This window comes from Lynx rufus, unplaced genomic scaffold, assembly GCF_022079265.1.
Source record: "Lynx rufus isolate CCGP_SWC_20201006 ecotype Redwood Valley unplaced genomic scaffold, mLynRuf1.p SCAF_11, whole genome shotgun sequence".
Lineage (NCBI taxonomy): Eukaryota > Metazoa > Chordata > Mammalia > Carnivora > Felidae > Lynx > Lynx rufus.
This window is the reverse complement of record NW_025814825.1, coordinates 47,555,809-47,564,141: the sequence shown is the minus strand read 5'-3', so window position 1 is coordinate 47,564,141 and position 8,333 is coordinate 47,555,809. Positions and strand designations below refer to the sequence as shown.

Below are 8,333 nucleotides of genomic sequence, written 5' to 3'. Positions count from 1 at the left end.
TTCACCTGCTGCAAAAATAAATCACCTACTGTGTTTTCCTAGGTTCTATTTCATCCCAATGATTTTATTATCAATCTGTTAAATATGGGACTAGTTAGATCAGTGCGCTTGAGAGAAGTACCAAGAAGGAAACTTTTTATGATTATAAAATGGTTCAGCCCAGTTTGGAAATGGACCATAGGCTAAGGTCATCTTCCCAACTGAAAAACTGATTAAACTGCCATCAGAAAAGACAATGTACCTCTCAGCCAGTAACAGGGATGCATCATCTTTTAAGAAAAGACAAATTCATTTTTTGGTTATATATTAGCATTTCTGCCATATGACAGTTTTTAGTTCAGTTGGGAGGAAAAATTGTCACCCTTGATAATACAAATAAACATTTGAGTAGCAGAGAATCACATACTCAATTGATTAATATAAATTGTCATTCTATGGGCATGTGTTGGGATTTGGAGTTAGTCATGGAAAATGTTATAGCACAGAAGGAAACACAGCAGGGTTTTAAGGTAGGCATCACATTTAGATAGACAAGAGATAGGAGTATACATTCCAAGGGAGACATAGGACACTCATAATCTAAAAATATCCATGAATTAAGATTTCCTTGATTACAATTCATTATTGATGATATGTATCAGATATCAGGAAAGGTAGGTTAAAATGGCAGTTCATGAAGGTCAAGGGGAAAGTCTTACCCTTGTCAAATAATTCTGACACTACTAGCCCCTTTAACAGCCAGTAGCTATAAAATAAAAGTTCTCCTTCCATGTCATTTAGATAGTGATGATTTTCCACATTTTGTACTTGCTTGTTCCAAGTCTAGACAGAGGTTTTCTCTCATGTCACAGAACAATTTTCAAACAATAGTTGATTTGCTAAGATCTTAAAGTATAAAACAAAGCTTTCCTGATTTTACTACACTTGATCTTAGCCAAAAGGCCGAGAAGCAATAAAGCTTTCCTAATTTTAAAACCCCTTAGCTTTGTTTTATAAAGTAACTCAAGCCTTTTATCTTTTATTTAACATTTTTAATGTAAAATATCTTACTTTATAGCCCTGATGTTTTGGCAACACTAAGGAAAAAACAGTTTGGTTTAATACATTTGGTATCTGGCAACCTAATAAACTCATTAATAAATTGCAAGAGTACATCATTGTTGGACTAAGACCAACAATATAATTAGCCTTGTTTACCCATGGGCTTTTAATCACATAACAGTCACTTTATAAGGTGTGACTGAGTGTAAAACTTTAACAATAAAACCAGTTTCTGTTGAGGATTAGAATATTCCCCAATGGATCTTATACTGATTTTCATTACTTTTATAGGCAGATTTAAAAATATATATATATTGTGATTCCTAATTGAAAGAATTATACTGACATGACTATATAAAGTTGAGTGAATCCAAAAAGTTTATTTTTGCTTTTGTTTCCCTTGCCTCAGGAGACATATCTAGAAAGAAGTTGCTATGGCTGATGTCAAAGAGGTGACTGCCTGTGTTTTCCTCTAGGATTTTTTTTATGCTTCTATGTCTCATATTTAGGTCTTTAATCCATTTTGAGTTTATTTTTGCGTATGGTGTAAGAAAGTGGTCTAGTTTCATTCTTCTGCATGTTGCTGTCCAGTTTTGTCAACACCATTGTTGAAGAGACTTTCCTGCTTTGTTGAAGATTAATTGACCTTATAATTGTAGGTTCACTTTTAGATTTTCTGTTCTGTCTACTGATCGATGTGCCTATTTTTGTGCCAGGGCCACACTGTTTTGTTTACTAGAGCTTTGTACTATAACCTGAAGTCCGGGACTGTGATGTATCCAGCTTTGCTTTTCTTTTTCAAGGTTGTTTTGGCTATTCAGAGTTTTTTGTGGTTCCATACACATTTTATGATTGTTTCTTTTAGCTCTGTGAAAAATTCTGTTGTATTTTAATAACGATTACATTAAATGTGTTGACTGCTTTAAGCAGTATAGACATTTGAACAGTATTTGTTCTTCCAGTCCATAAGCATGGAATATCTTTCCATTTGTGTCATCTTCAATTTCTTTCATCAATATTTTACATTTTTCAGAGTACAGGTCTGTGGTTAGGTTTATTCCTAGGTATCTTATTGTATTTGGGTACAACTGTAAATGGGATTGATTGCTTAATTTCTTTCCGCTACTCCATTATTGGTATATAGAATTGCAACAGATTTCTGTATGTTCTGTATGTTCTGTACAGATTCTGTAAATCCTGCAAATTTATTGAATTCATGTATCAGTCTAGCAAGTTTTTGATGGAGTCTTTTGGGTTTTCTATGTAGAGCATAATGTCATTGGCAAATAGTGAAAGTTTTCCCTCTTCCTTGCCCACTTGGATGCCTTTTATTTCTTTTTGTTGTCTGATTGCTGTGGCTAGGACTTCCAGTACTATGTTAAATAACAGTGGTGAGAGTAGACATTCCTGTCTTGTTCTTGACTGTAGAGGAATTTTTTTCTCTTAGTTTTTCTCCACTGAGAATGATGTTAGCTGTGGGTTTTTCATAGATGGCCTTTCTGATGTTGAGGTGTGTTCTTTATAAACCTACTTGGTTGAGGGTTTTATCACAAATGGATGTTCTTTGTCAAATGCTTTTTCTGCATCTACTGTATTGATCATATGGTTCTTATCCTTTCTCTTATTGATGTGATATATCAGGTTGATTGATTTGTGAGTATTGAACCATGCTGGCAACCCAGGAATAAATCTCACTTGATCAGGATGAATGATTTTTTAGTGTATTGTTAGATTCAGTTTGTTAGTATTTTACTGAGAATTTTTGCATCCATGTTCATCAGGGATATTGGCCCGTAATTCCAAATAAAAAGCTTCTTCACAGTGAATAAAACAAAAAAAAAACTAAAAAAAAAAACCCTATGGAATGGGAGAAGATATTTGCAAATGGCACCCCTGATGAAGGGTTAGCATCCAAAATATATAAGGAACTTATAAAACTCAGTACCTTCCAAACAAAATTCAATTATAAAATGGGCAGAAGACATGAATAGACATTTTTCCAAAGAAGACATACAGATGGCCAAAAGTTACATGAAAAGATGCTCACCATCACTGATCATCAGGGTAATCCAAATAAAAACTACAATGACATATCATCTCACACCTGTCAGAATGGCTAAAATCAACAACACAAGAAATAAGAGGTGGCACAGAATCTCTGGAAAACAGTATTGAGGTTTCTCAAAAAATTAAGTAAAACTGCCATATCATCCAGTAATTGCACTACTAGGTATTTACTTCAAAAAACAAAAACAAAAACAAAAACACTAATTAAATGGGATCCATGTACCCCAATGTTTAAAGCAACATTATCTGTAATAGCCAAACTATGGAAACAGCCCAAGTGTCCACTGACTGATGAATGAATAAATAAGAGGTGGTATATATGCACAATGGAATATTACTCAGCCACAAAGAAAGAATGAAATCTTGACATTTGCAACAAAATGGATGGAGCCAGAGAGTAATATGCTAAGTGAAATAAATCAGTCAGAGAAAGACAAATACCATATGATTTCACTCATATGTGGAATTTAACAAAGAAAACAAATGAGCAATGGAAAATAAGAACCAAATCAAGAAACAGATTCCTAACTATAGAGAACAAACTGATGATTACCAGAGGGGAGGTGGGTGGAAGAATGGGTCAAATAGGTGAAGGGATTCAAGAATGTACTTGTTGTGATGAGCACAGTATGACATAGGGACATGGTAAATTACTATATTCTACACCTGAAACAATATAATACTGTATGTTAATTAACTGGAATTAAAATAAAAAATTAAAAAAATAAGAACTTTTTAGTTAGAAAAGAACACAGTAAATTAAATTTACAATATTCTAAATAAGCATCAGCTTAATTACATATTTTAACTTGATAAAAAATTGAGGGAGAATTTTGCCCTTCCTATTAATAATTTTATCAAATATTTTATTTTGGTTTACCATGTCAATTATAGTGATATAAACCATGGGTAATTGCTTTAATTGCTCTCTATTATGCAGTCTCCTGGAAATTTTAATAGTTAATTTATGTTTTTATTTATTAAGAGGGTAGTATGGTCTACTACACTTGGTAGGGATCAGGGGTCACGATCTGCCACTCTTGGGCAGTTATATAGATGATTTTTGTGGCAATAGTGGCCTAAAAGAGTCTCAGCAGTTCAAGAAGTTCAAGAACACCCAGATAAACATGCTGTCAAAGATCCTATTTTGCAATAGTAACCAGAGATGGCAGAAGAACATAAATACTAATGGATACAGAAGTATCTGCAAACATTATGGAAAGGCACCTAAACTAGGTGTTTACTGTGATAAAACGATTTCCGCTTTTGGCCTTGCATCTTAAACAACTAGTAAAAATCAAACAACATATATGAAACAAAGGTTTTCAGAAACTGAGTGACAGTACAGTATTGTGATCCCTGCATGAAAATAAAACATGAGGTCAGCCTTAGTGTTGCCTAGATATCTGCCTAGAGGCAATTTCCAACGTGAAGTATAAGAAACAAGAATCCAAACGAAGCCAATCCTACTGAGTTTAGAAGATAAAAAGTTCAGAGACCAAAGTAGCTAGAATATATGGGAGAGACTACTGGAGAAGCAATAACTTTTTGGAAAGAAATTTCTGGAAATGAATGTACCCCTTGAATCTCCAAATGACTACTCAATTTCATATTTGTGAGAGGAAACAACCACAAGAACAGAATGCCAAGAACTATTCTCAGCACTCCCATGGGGCTGCAAATAGTTGATGTGTTTACCAACCAGAGTGATAAGACATCATGATACATGGGCATTAGGTAAAATCATCAGAGAATTATTGCATTAATTATGGGGAGAAAGCTCTAAATTAAAAGCGGTCTTAACTAAACTTAAAATCAAAAGCAGGTCTTTGTACAACAAAACTAATTCCAGGTAGCTTAGCTACACATCACAACAAAACTCAAATTTAATAGAATACAACAAAACCTAGTACTCACTGTAAAATTTTTAACATGCTCAGCATCTTTTAAAAAATGTTTATTTATCGGGGCGCCTGGGTGGCGCAGTCCGTTAAGCGTCCGACTTCAGCCAGGTCACGATCTCGCGGTCCGTGAGTTCGAGCCCCGCATCAGGCTCTGGGCTGATGGCTCAGAGCCTGGAGCCTGTTTCCGATTCTGTGTCTCCCTCTCTCTCTGCCCCTCCCCCGTTCATGCTCTGTCTCTCTCTGTCCCAAAAATAAATAAAAACGTTGAAAAAAAATTTTTTTTAAATGTTTGTTTATTTATTTATTTATTTATTTATTTATTTATTTATTTATTTATTTATTTATTTTTGAGAGAGAGATTGAGAGAACAGGGGAGGGACAAAGAGTGAGTGGGAGAGAAAATCCTAAGCAGGCTCTGGGCTGACAGCCCCATGCAGGGCTGGATCTATAAACCATGAGATCATGACCTGAGCTGATACCAAGAGTTGGATGTTTAACTGACTGAGCCACACAGGCACCCCTAAGATGTCTGGCATATTAGTATAAAATTTCTAGTCATAAAAAGTTACTAGCTATGCAAAAACCAAGAAAATATATAGTTACAAAAAACAATCATTCAATAGAAATGGATCCAGAAATGATAAAGACAGAACAATTGAGTGACAAGTATGTTAAAAACACCTATGATAAATATGTTCATATATTCAAGAGGCAGAGGGAAACATGAACATGATAAAGTAAGAAAGAAAACACTTTTGAGAGATCCAAAATGAAACTTTTTGTAAAAATTGCATTAAAAATATATTGGATTGGAATAACAAGATAGACCATATAGAAAAAAGATTTTAAAAAAAAGCATAGAGAAAAAAATTTGAAATGACCTAGAATAGTCAAAAACATTTTGCTTAAGGGGCACCTGGGTGGCTCAGTCGGTTGAGCGTCTGACTTCAGCTCAGGTCATGATCTCGTGGTCTGTGAGTTCAAGCCCCGCGTCAGGCTCTGTGCTGACAGCTTAGTCTGGAACCTGGTTCAGATTCTGTGTCTCCCTCTCTCTCTGCCCTTCCCCCGCTCATGCTCTGTCTCTGTCTCTCTCTGTCAAAAATAAACATTAAAAACAAATTAAAAAAAACATTTTTCTTAGGAAGAATACATTTGGAAAACTCAATTAATTTATGATCTATGTGACCTCTTGGATAACCATAAAGTATTTCAGCAGTGAGGGCATTGAGGACCTAGAAGGTATTAAGTAAAGATAAAAATCTGCATTGTATGACTGAGAATACTTGGGTTCAAGGACTACATTCACTAAAGGTGCATCACTGATCCTGGATTATGTGCAATTGCCATGGCCCTAGACAAGTTCATTGTTTACCTGTGTCGTTCTGGTCTCCAATGCTTTCACTCTGGTCTAAACAGAGAATCCTGACATCCTGAGCCAGGAATATGTGCTCAGGCATTGGAACCTCCTTGCTGCTGAATAATTATTCTATGCTTATTTAGGTTATTCTGTTTGCCTTTCCACACACCTCTTTTCCATAGGTGTCAGATTTTTACTATCCTTCAAGACACACATCAAACATCACTTTCTTTGTGAAGCTACTCATAGGTCTTTTCAGATTCACAGAAGATCTATTTATTTCCCCCCACCCATGCTTCTACTACACCTGCCCTCCCCACACACAAAATTATTTTTCTCTTTTCTACATCCTTTTTTTTTTAAATGACATTCTGAAGGGTAAAACATTATTTAAGTTGGTGTTACTACAGCACTTAGTATAGGGCCTGACACAGGTGGCATTCATTAAAAATTCTTGTAACAATTAATAATCCTGAAATATATAAATACTCTGCTAAGTGTTTTCTATGCATTAAAAATATTACACACTCTTAAGATAGTTTTTGTTACTTTTTTTCTCTTTTTACAGATGAGGAAACTAAAGCACAGAGTAAGTTAACTTAACCCAATTCACATTACCAGTAAGTTCCATAGATGATTCTGAATTTGTTGAACTCAAGAACTCTTATTGTAGTTGCCACTCAGTAAATACTAGTGGGGTAGCACCAGAGCAGGGTTTAGAGATCACAACTGCAAACAGATATACCACTACTAGAAATAATTTGCTGTTGCAAAAATAGGACAAGATTCAACCTCCATAGCTAGTTGAGAGGTCATTTACAACAAATTTTCCCACCATATAACCCTCTCACCTCAACACTTAACATTTTCTCTAGCTTCAGGTGAGGTCTCAGGACTGGAATTCAGTGGATGAGTTTCAGAGCCATTTAGCTATGAAGTCAGGGGATAAAAGATGAAAAAACTCGCAGGAGGAACACATCTTCCCTGTTTGTCTTAGAACTGGATATATATACTTCATTAGCAATTAAGAAGCATTTCGTGTTTTCTAATTTCTCTGTACTAATGGCCTGCTGCAGAGTCAATTCAGACAACTAGAGCCACAGTGCAGAATATTCTCACTCAAAAGTTTTTATAACATCAGGGAAATTTAGCCTCATCATTAGGAAGAGATGTGAGATAATAAGACCTCAGAAGATCTGTGATTAAAATATCTCAGGGATTTTTTTTTCATCTTACTATTTGCCAAACATAAATACAATCCTAGATTACTAGTTCCAAGACATTTAGGCAAGACGCCTCATCATTTCCCTTATGTGTATCAAGTATCATTAACCATTTTTATAAACATGAGATCTGGGGCTCCTGGGTAGCTCAGTCAGTTGAGCCTCAGACTCTTGGTTTCAACTCAGCTCATGATCTCACAGTTCGTGGACTGGAGCCCACACCGGCTCCACTCCGGCAGTGCAGAGCCTGCTTGGGATTCTCTCTCTTTCCTTCTCTCTCTGCTTCTCCCCCACTTGTGTTCTCTCTCTTGATCTCTCTCAGAATAAATAAATACAACTTAAACAACCTTCAATTTCCCTAAAACAGCTTTGCTTTTCATGATTAGCCATTTCTCAGAGTATATAATAATGAAATATATATTTTTAATAATAGTGCAAGTACTTGAACAAAGTACAAAAACCACCTTTTGTACCAAACATAACTAGATATCATTTATTATGCTTAACAGAAATGCTATAGTTCTTGGCATAAATGGAATTTAATACAAATATATGGAAAAAAAGTATGGATACAAGTCTTTGAAATACATTATTTATTCAAGCCTAAATCACTGTTAGAAAAATGTACTAATGAATCACCATATTGCCCCCTTCTACAAACTTTTATTCCTTTTAATCATTTCAGTCTCTTTATGAGCATCATCAATTATTTCCACATCAACCCACTTTTTTCACATTAGT

General features: G+C 35.0%; 1 pseudogene; it reads right to left on the bottom strand.

Annotated features, from left to right (window-relative positions):
• Nucleotides 1-865: 865 nt before the first annotated feature.
• On the bottom strand, nucleotides 866-954 carry LOC124507316 (uncharacterized; annotated as a pseudogene).
• Nucleotides 955-8,333: the final 7,379 nt, after the last annotated feature.